This window comes from Equus quagga, chromosome 2 (assembly GCF_021613505.1).
Source record: "Equus quagga isolate Etosha38 chromosome 2, UCLA_HA_Equagga_1.0, whole genome shotgun sequence".
Taxonomy (NCBI): domain Eukaryota; kingdom Metazoa; phylum Chordata; class Mammalia; order Perissodactyla; family Equidae; genus Equus; species Equus quagga.
Window position 1 is genome coordinate 5,299,210 of NC_060268.1, and position 8,699 is coordinate 5,307,908.

The 8,699-nt window shown below is 35.0% G+C and overlaps 1 non-coding gene across 1 annotated transcript; it reads left to right on the forward strand.

Annotated features, from left to right (window-relative positions):
• Positions 1–8,312: 8,312 nt before the first annotated feature.
• LOC124236585 (U6 spliceosomal RNA) lies at positions 8,313–8,415 on the forward strand. Its single transcript, XR_006887809.1, has one exon. It is a non-coding gene; the product is annotated as a U6 spliceosomal RNA (small nuclear RNA).
• The last annotated feature ends 284 nt before the right edge of the window (positions 8,416–8,699 follow it).

Genomic DNA, 8,699 nt, shown 5'->3' on the forward strand with positions numbered 1-8,699 from the left:
TAAAGGCATTAAAGATCAAATAGAAGTTCATAAAAATGTAAAGAAAGAGTACTTGGTGCTATTGATCTCAGAAAAGCAAACTACCCAAGATTAAAGGCCTCTCTTTTCAGTTAAAAACTAAAATCCCTTATTTCCAACAATGGAAAGGGCTGAACAGACCAGCAGTATGAGCTTTCAAGGAAGCAATTTGGTTTTGAGAACAAGAAGAGACAGTTGTCAGAGAGTAATCACATAGATAAGGCACATTTGCAGGAATTTGTCTATCAGTGAGCAGCAAGGGAAAAGAGAAAGAGCATTAACAGCCCCACAGCTTCAACTCTCTTTTAGTTGGGAAGAAGTTAAGGCTAAAGAAACCCACGTGCAAATCCCTAGGCAACAAAGAAAATTCCTGCTAGCCTGCAACCCGGCTCTGGCATGTTCCCTAAAGAAAAATCCTGCAAATAGCTGGTCCAGGAAGAACTCCCTTCATTTAAAGATGTGTAGTCAAAAAGGACACAGCACAGTATATTTACAAATACAGGACACGGGAAAAAGAATGGGGAGGGGAAAGGAAGCAGAACAAAAACCTCATGAGAAAAATGTTTCCATGGAGCAAATAAAAATTATGACCAAACATGGCACTAAGATACCATAACAACAAAAAGGAAGGAAATATTGTTGACAATGTTTAAGAAAGAAAAAGGAAAAAAATTAAAGGATCACACAAATGAACGTGAAATTGCAAGTAACGCACATATACAAACAGAAACCAGTGATGTGTTGAAATAACAATAAGGGAAATAGAGTACAAGTATAAGACAAATATGTCAGGAAGAAAGGAAAATAAAGAAAAAATACTGTTCACGCCATTTATTTCTAGGATGAAATGTACAATTTAAAGCTGATAAATTAAGTTTAACAGTTATAAACATAAACAAATATGGTGACAGAGAAAGAAAGGAAGGGGATGGAAAAAAGGACATTAATCCTCTCATTGATCAAGTTAGAAATCAATAGAAACTGTCTAAACCCAGAAGATTGAAAGAATCATATCAAAGTATGGTTTTAAAGACAACCACTAAAACAAAAATATACATCTTTCAAATTAACAAAATAAATACACCCCCAAGATAATGAAAATGCAGATCACATAGTGAAAGATCTCAAAAGTTAAGGCTAAAATATATAAAATATAATAAAATAAAAGACATAATGCCAAACATATTTTCCATAATTATAAATGTCAAAGGCTACATTTATCTATTAAAAAAAAAAGTCCTTTCAGAAAGGATCAGGAAAAATATTTGTGCTATATATAAGACATATTTTAAAAGCAGTAATTCAGAATGGCTGAAAATAAAAGGCTGGGCAAAGGTAAATACAAATATTTTATTATTAAACAAAGTTAATTCAGAGCAAAAAAACTAATAAATGAAATTTAAAAGGTAGTTTTATTCTTATAGAGCACAGTTTGCAATGTATATAACAGTTATGAACATCTGTGCATCAAATAAAATAGCATCAACATACATAAACAAAAGCTCCAAATATACAAGAAAAAAATAGAGAGCAATAGAATAGCATCAATTCATCTTTCTCAGCCCATGCTATATCAAATGGACACTCTTTAATAAATCAAAATAATAATGAATAAAAATAATAATGAATGAAGTAGATTTAAATAATGGATAACCTCTGTATTCTGAAAACAGAATTTACATATTATGAGGTCAATATTACCCTGATACCAAAACCAGACAAAGACACCCTAAGAAAGGAAAACTACAAGCCAATAACCCTGATGAACATAGATGCAAAAATCCTCAATAAAATATTAGCAAAAACAATTCAACAATACATTAGAAGAATCATACATCATGATCAAGTGGGATTTATTAGAGGATGCAAAGATAGTTCAACATCCACAAGCCCATCAATGTAATATACCATATTAACAAAATGAAGGATAAAAATCATATGATCATCTCAATAGATGCAGAAAAGGCATTTGACAAAATTCAACATGCATTTATGATAAAAAAAAAACTCTCAACAAAGTGGATATGAAGAGAATATGCTACAACATAATAAAGGCCATATATGATCAATCCACTGCTAACATTATACTCAACAGTGAAAAGCTGAAAGCTTTTCCTCAAAATCAGAGACAAGACTAGGATGCTCACTCTTGCCACTTTTATTCAACATAGTATTGGAAGTCCCAGCTAGAGCAATTAGGCAATAACAAGAAATAAAAGGTATCCAAATCAGAAACAAAGTAAACTGTCACTATTTGGAGATAACAGGATACTATACATAAAAAATCCTAAAGACTCCCTCAAAATACTGTTAGAACAAAAAATGAATTCAGTAAAGTTGCAGAATACAAAATCAATATACGAAAATTGGTTGCGTTTCTATACACTACGAATCAACTATGAGAAAGAGAAATTAAGAAAACAATCTCATTTACAAGTAAATCAAAAAGAATAAAACACCTAGGAATAAATTTAACCCAGGAGGTAAAAGACCTGTATATTGAAAACTATAGGACATTAATGAAAGAAATTGAAGATGTAACAAATAAATGGAAAGATAATTCATATTCATGGATTGGAAGAATTAATATTGTTAAAATGTCCATATTACCCAAAGCAATCTACAGATTCAATGCAATCCCTATCAAAATTCCAATCGCATTTTTCACAAAAATAGAACAAATAATCCTAAAATTTGTATGGAACCACAAAAGACCCCAACAGCCAAAGCAATCTTGAGAAAGAACAAAGCTGGAGGCATCACACTCCCTGATTTCAAACAATATTACAAAGCCGTAGTAGTCAAAACAGAATGGTATTGGCATAAAAACAGACACATAGACCAATAGAACCGAATAGAGAGCCCAGAAATAAAGCCACACACATTTGGTCAATTAACTTACAACAAAGGAGCCAAGTATATACAATGGAGAAAGGACAGTCTGTTCAATGAATGATGCTGGGAAAACTGGACAGCCACATGCAAAAGAATGAAACTAGACCACTGTCTTACACCATTCACAAAAATTAACTCAAAAGGGATTAAATACTTGAATGTAAGACCTGAAACCATAAAACTCCTAGAAGAAAACACAGGCAGTAAGCTCCTTGACATCAGTATTGGTGATGATTTTTTGGTTTTGACACCAAAAGCAAGGACAATAAAAGCAAAAATAAACAAATGGAACTACATCAACAAAAAGGCTACTGTGCAGCAAGGGACACTATCAACTAAATTAAAAGGCAAGCTACTGAATGAGAGAAAATGTTTGCAAATCATACACCTGATAAGGGGTGATATCTAAAACACATAAAGAACTCATACAACTCAATAGCAGAAATCAAACAATCTGATTAAAAAATTGGTAGAGAGGATCTGGCCCGGTGACGCAGTGGTTACGTTTGGTGAGCTCCACTTCGGCAGCCCAGGGTTCACAGGTTCAGGCCCCGGGCACGGACCTACACCACTCATCAAGCCATCCTGTGGTGGTGTCCCACAAACAAAATAGAGAAAGATAAGCACAAATGTAAGCTCAGTGACAATCTTCCTGGGGCAAAAAAGAGGAAGACTGGCAACAGGTGTTAGCTCAGGGCCAATCTTCCTCACCAAAAGAAAAAAGAAAAAAATGGGCAGAGGATCTAAGCAGATCTTTTTCCAAAGAAGAAATACAGATAGCCAACAGTTACATGAAAATGTGTTCAATATCACCAATCATCAGGGAATTGCCAATCAAAACCACAATGAGACATCTATCACCTCACACCTGTAGGAATGGATATTATCAAAAAGATAAGAAATAACAAGTGTTGACAAGGATGTGGAGAGAAGGGAACCCTTGTGTATGACTGGTGGGAATGTAAATTGGCATAGTCACTATGGAAAACAGTATGGAGCTTCCTCAAAAAATTAAAAATAGGACTGCCACATGATTCAGGAATTCCACTGCTGGGTATTAATCCAAAGGAAAAGGAATCACCATGTCAAAAAGATGTCTGCACCTCCATGTTTACTGCAGCAGTATTTGCACAGCTAAGACATGGAAGCAACCTAAGCATCCATCTACAAATGAACAGATAAAGAAAATATGGCATATGTAGAATATTATTCAGCCATAAAAAAGAAAGAAATCCTGCCATTTGCGACAACATGGATGGACCTTGAAGGCATTATATGCTAAGTGAAATGTCAGACAGAGAAATACAAATACTGTATGATCCAACTTATATGTGGAATCTAAAACAAAAACAAAAACCGAAATCATAGATACAGAGAACAGGTTGGTGGTTGCCAGAGGGACGAAATAAGGGGGTGGACAAAATGGACGAAGGTAGTCAAAAAATACAAATTTCCAGTTATAAAATAAATGTCTTGGGGATGTAATGTACAACATGGTGAGTAGAGTTATGATACTGTATTGCATATTTGAAAGTTGATAAGAGGGAAAAATCTTAAAAGTTCTCATCACAAGAAAAAAAATTTGTAATCATGTGTGGTGATGGGTTATAATTAGACTTATCATGGTGATCATTTCATAAAATATACAAATATCAAATCTAAAATTACACATATAATATATAACATAAAATTTGTACTATAAATTTATATTTATAATAGGTATACATTAAGCTTTAATACTTTCTTTCCATGCTGGTGGATGATCTGGTATACTCCTCGGGTGCAAAGACCCAACTTTGGAGGCCCCTCCTGCCATGGCAACCACACAGGATTTAGAAGACCTGAGCTCCAATGTTGGATCTACAATTACTGACATAGTCATCCAACGACATTTACTTAACTGTACACTTTCCTCCTTTGTAGTGAGGGTTAAATGAAATGATGTATTTAAACTTTCTAGTATATTATTTGATGTACAATATTTTCAACAAATTTTCATAGAATCTGAATGACATCTCATAGTTTTCTTCTCAAGAGCTATGATCAAGGAAGACATTTAGATATGAATGCTAATGAAGAGTGAAGGACTTTTATTCTGATCATTTATATTATTAGATGAGGGAAGCAAAAGTTTACCCAATGGAAAAAATTGTCTGAAAATTTCAGTATGTTCTCATTTTACCTGATCACGTTTATGATTTTTCAGCAATAAGTCAAATCCACTTCCTGCATTAATAAATTAAACACTTACTGAATGCTTGCCATGAGCCAGGCTCTGTGCAAGTAGACAGAATGGTTGAAAAGACAGGAATATAGTTTACTATTTGCTTGAGATTATGCATGCTTTGTTTTTATTTGATTGATTTTCCTCAACTGAGTTTAATATTTAAGTTATACAAACCATGAATTTGATGTGGCTTACAGTTAAGTTAAATATACAGCTTCAAATTCCATCTCTCTGATTTGTAAACTACGCAACCTCAGGCAATATTCCTGAACTCTACCTCTCACATCTGTAAAATGAAGATAATTACCTTCATCGTTGGATTGTTGTTAAGGATTAAATGGTACTGTTTGTGAAGCACTTGCACAATTCTAGGCAAGTAATGTTATGTTCAACAAATATGTTATACTTATAAAACATTTTGAAAGGACCTTGTTAACCATAAAAATAAGTGTCTACATCCCAGTTCTAGAAGAGTTATTTAATTCATGCCCTTGCCCTCAGATCAGAGCTACATTCACATTAACATGGCCATATCTAATGCCCACTGCAACTCCTTCTGAGTTTTAATCCCATATTGAGTTTTAATCTTCTACCATTTCTCACACATCACGTGAACCTTTACATTTTAGAAAAGAGTTTGTTGATTTTATTAATTTTTTTAGGACACATACGATGCCCATAAGGGATGACATAATTTAGTTATTTCCAGAGCAATGAGGGCTGCACTTGCGTGTTCAGCTTTATGCCTATGAAGGTTTCAGGAGGAAACCCAACACTACATCTAACAAAATATTATATATATATTTTTAATTGCAACTTAGAGCTACTTCACAGGACTTCTAAATGCACTTTGGGGGTTACATTTTTTGTTCCAAAGGAATTATAACTATAAAGCAAATTCTTATGTATTCAGTAGGACTCTGCTTGATATCAGAAACCAGCATAAGGAAACCAGTGGAAAATGGAGCTTTATTATTGGAATGCCAAGGTGTCGATTACAGCGAAAAGGCAGGAAGGCTGTAAAGGGTGTGGGCCAGGTGACGCGAATCATCAGCACGCTCTCGGATGCTGGCCTCTACCTCACCAGATCCTTTGCCTTACTGTTTTCTTTCTACAGACTGGCTTTCTCTCCTATACAATCTATATAGTGCACTCAAAGTAGCTGCCACACAGTTTCATGTTTGTATATCACACATCCAGCCAGACAAGGGACTAACTTACTATCTTTCCATCTCAATTCTACATTCCTTAGGGAGAGAGCTGGATTGCTCCCTGGGTTCCTTCTCTACCATACAACTAGTCACCTGTGGACCCATGGAGAGATTCACACAGCAGAAATGACTCTGCCAGGTCCTCATGGCTCTGGAATGACCGTGGTGAGACAGGATGTGGGGAAGAGAGCAACTCTCAGAGCAGCAGTTCTCTAAGTGTGGTCTCGAGGCCCACAGTGTCCCTAGGACCACTTCAGGTAGTCTGTCAGGTCAAAACTATTTTCATGATACTACTGGGATGCTATTTTTCTTTTTCACTTTTTCTCCCATGGATATACAGAGGAGCTTTCCTGAGGTCATTTGACACGTGACAGATTGAATACAGAAGCAGATAAGAGGTTCCCATTGTTTTGTCAGACATTAAAGAAATTTTGCAAAAATGTACAACAATGCCACTGTTCTCAGTAAATTGGTTTTTTGGGCAGGGAAATAAGTCACTGTTTTTCTTTAATTTTATTAATGTTAACATGTAATGACTTTATTATTATTTTATTTTATTTTTTATTGAGACATAATTGACATTATATTAGTCACAGGTATCATTTTTGTTTTATGACAAATTTTATTAGTATAGTAGAACAAGTATGTGACATATACATAAATATATATTTATTGAGAGCACGTAAGTAAAAACATATTGTTGGTGGGCGTCACGGTCAAAAAACTACACTATACCACACTGCCTTTTCATGACGTGTCATCTTCCCAAAACACACAACACACACACAGAATTAAAGGAAGAAACCTTCTAAGATCTTGGTCTACAGTCAATGGATGCTAAAATTTGACATAGACTGACCTTGTTCTGCCCTCTCATCAGTATAAACTAGGAAATCCTCCCCCTGGAGGCCCTAACTCTAGGCCTTCCTTCTGGGAGCTTTCACTCATAAACAGCTATTGTCCAGGCCTGCCACACCTTCATCAATTTAGGTTTCTAGTTTCTCCCTTAACAAAGTCAGAGATAATCCAAAAAGGGCTGGCTGGGATTCCAATATACATGACATATGATAGGAATAAAAGAAAGTTTAAAGAAATAAGGAACACTCACTTCAGGTATTTTAGAAATCTCTGCTATCAAAATAATTTGAACCAAATTCCAAAATTAAAAAAAAAAGTATTGAGAATCAATAAAAGATTTTCAAAATAGATTCATCAAAACCTTTCAACAATATTCCAGCATACACATAGAGCTGAGCAAACCCAGTTCCTTAAGCCCTATTTTTTAAAAACAGAAACAGCCAAATAGAAAGGAGAACCCAAGTAAATGGCAAAAAGTCAGTCTATAGAAATTAAAACAGGGGCCAGCCCCATGGCCGAGTGGTTAAGTTCACCTGCTCCACTTCGGCAGCCCAGGGTTTCGTTGGTTTGGATCCTGGGTGTGGACATGGCACCGCTTGTCAGGCCACCCTGAGGTGGCGTCCCACATGCCACAACTAGAAGGACCCACAACTAAAATATACAACTATGTACTGGGGGGATTTGAGGAGAAGAAAAAGAAAGAAAAAGAAGATTGGCAACAGATGTTAGTGCAGGTGCCAATCTTAAAAAAAAAGAAAAAAGAAATTAAAACAATGAGAAAAATATCGTCAGAATAAAATTAAAAGAATAAGAAGGAAAAGGTAAAAATCTTATGTCAGTTCAAATCGAATAGCCTATTCACGATAGCAAACTCTCCTAAGGCTAAGAAGGGAAGAACTGTGCAGGGGAAGTCTATCAATTTAAAGCATCCTCAACTATGAACCATAACTCATGCTGATAGTGTAAACAAGTAAGACATGGAAAAAGCCAAGAATAAAGCCCAGCAGGACAATTTGGAGATCCAACAATAACAAACTTGCAAAAATCTAACTATTACTTTATTACATCTACTGCTATCACAAGGCAATAAAAAGAAGACAATAGTCGTTGGTCAGCACATATACTAAAACTGAAGTTTTACAGGAAAGATTTCTGCAACCCCTGTGCAAGGATGACATTCAAATTCTTAAAGTGTTTCCTATTTTTTTTCAAAAAGAAATGCAGAAAGGATGCATCAGAAACCAATGAAATTAGTAACATTTAGGAGCTAAATGGGAACAGAGTGGAAGGGACTGTGCAGTTGGCCGTGACTCTTCTGATTATACATTTAGATCTAGTTTTAACAGTGACTTTTTGAATCAGCTTGTTTCATGTGCTCAAAAAATAAAATTAAAACACTAAGAGAATAAAAGCTCAAATAATAGAAATGATATGACCTAACTACAGCCCAAATTTTAAAAAACAAACATAATCATACCGCACGGGAAAAA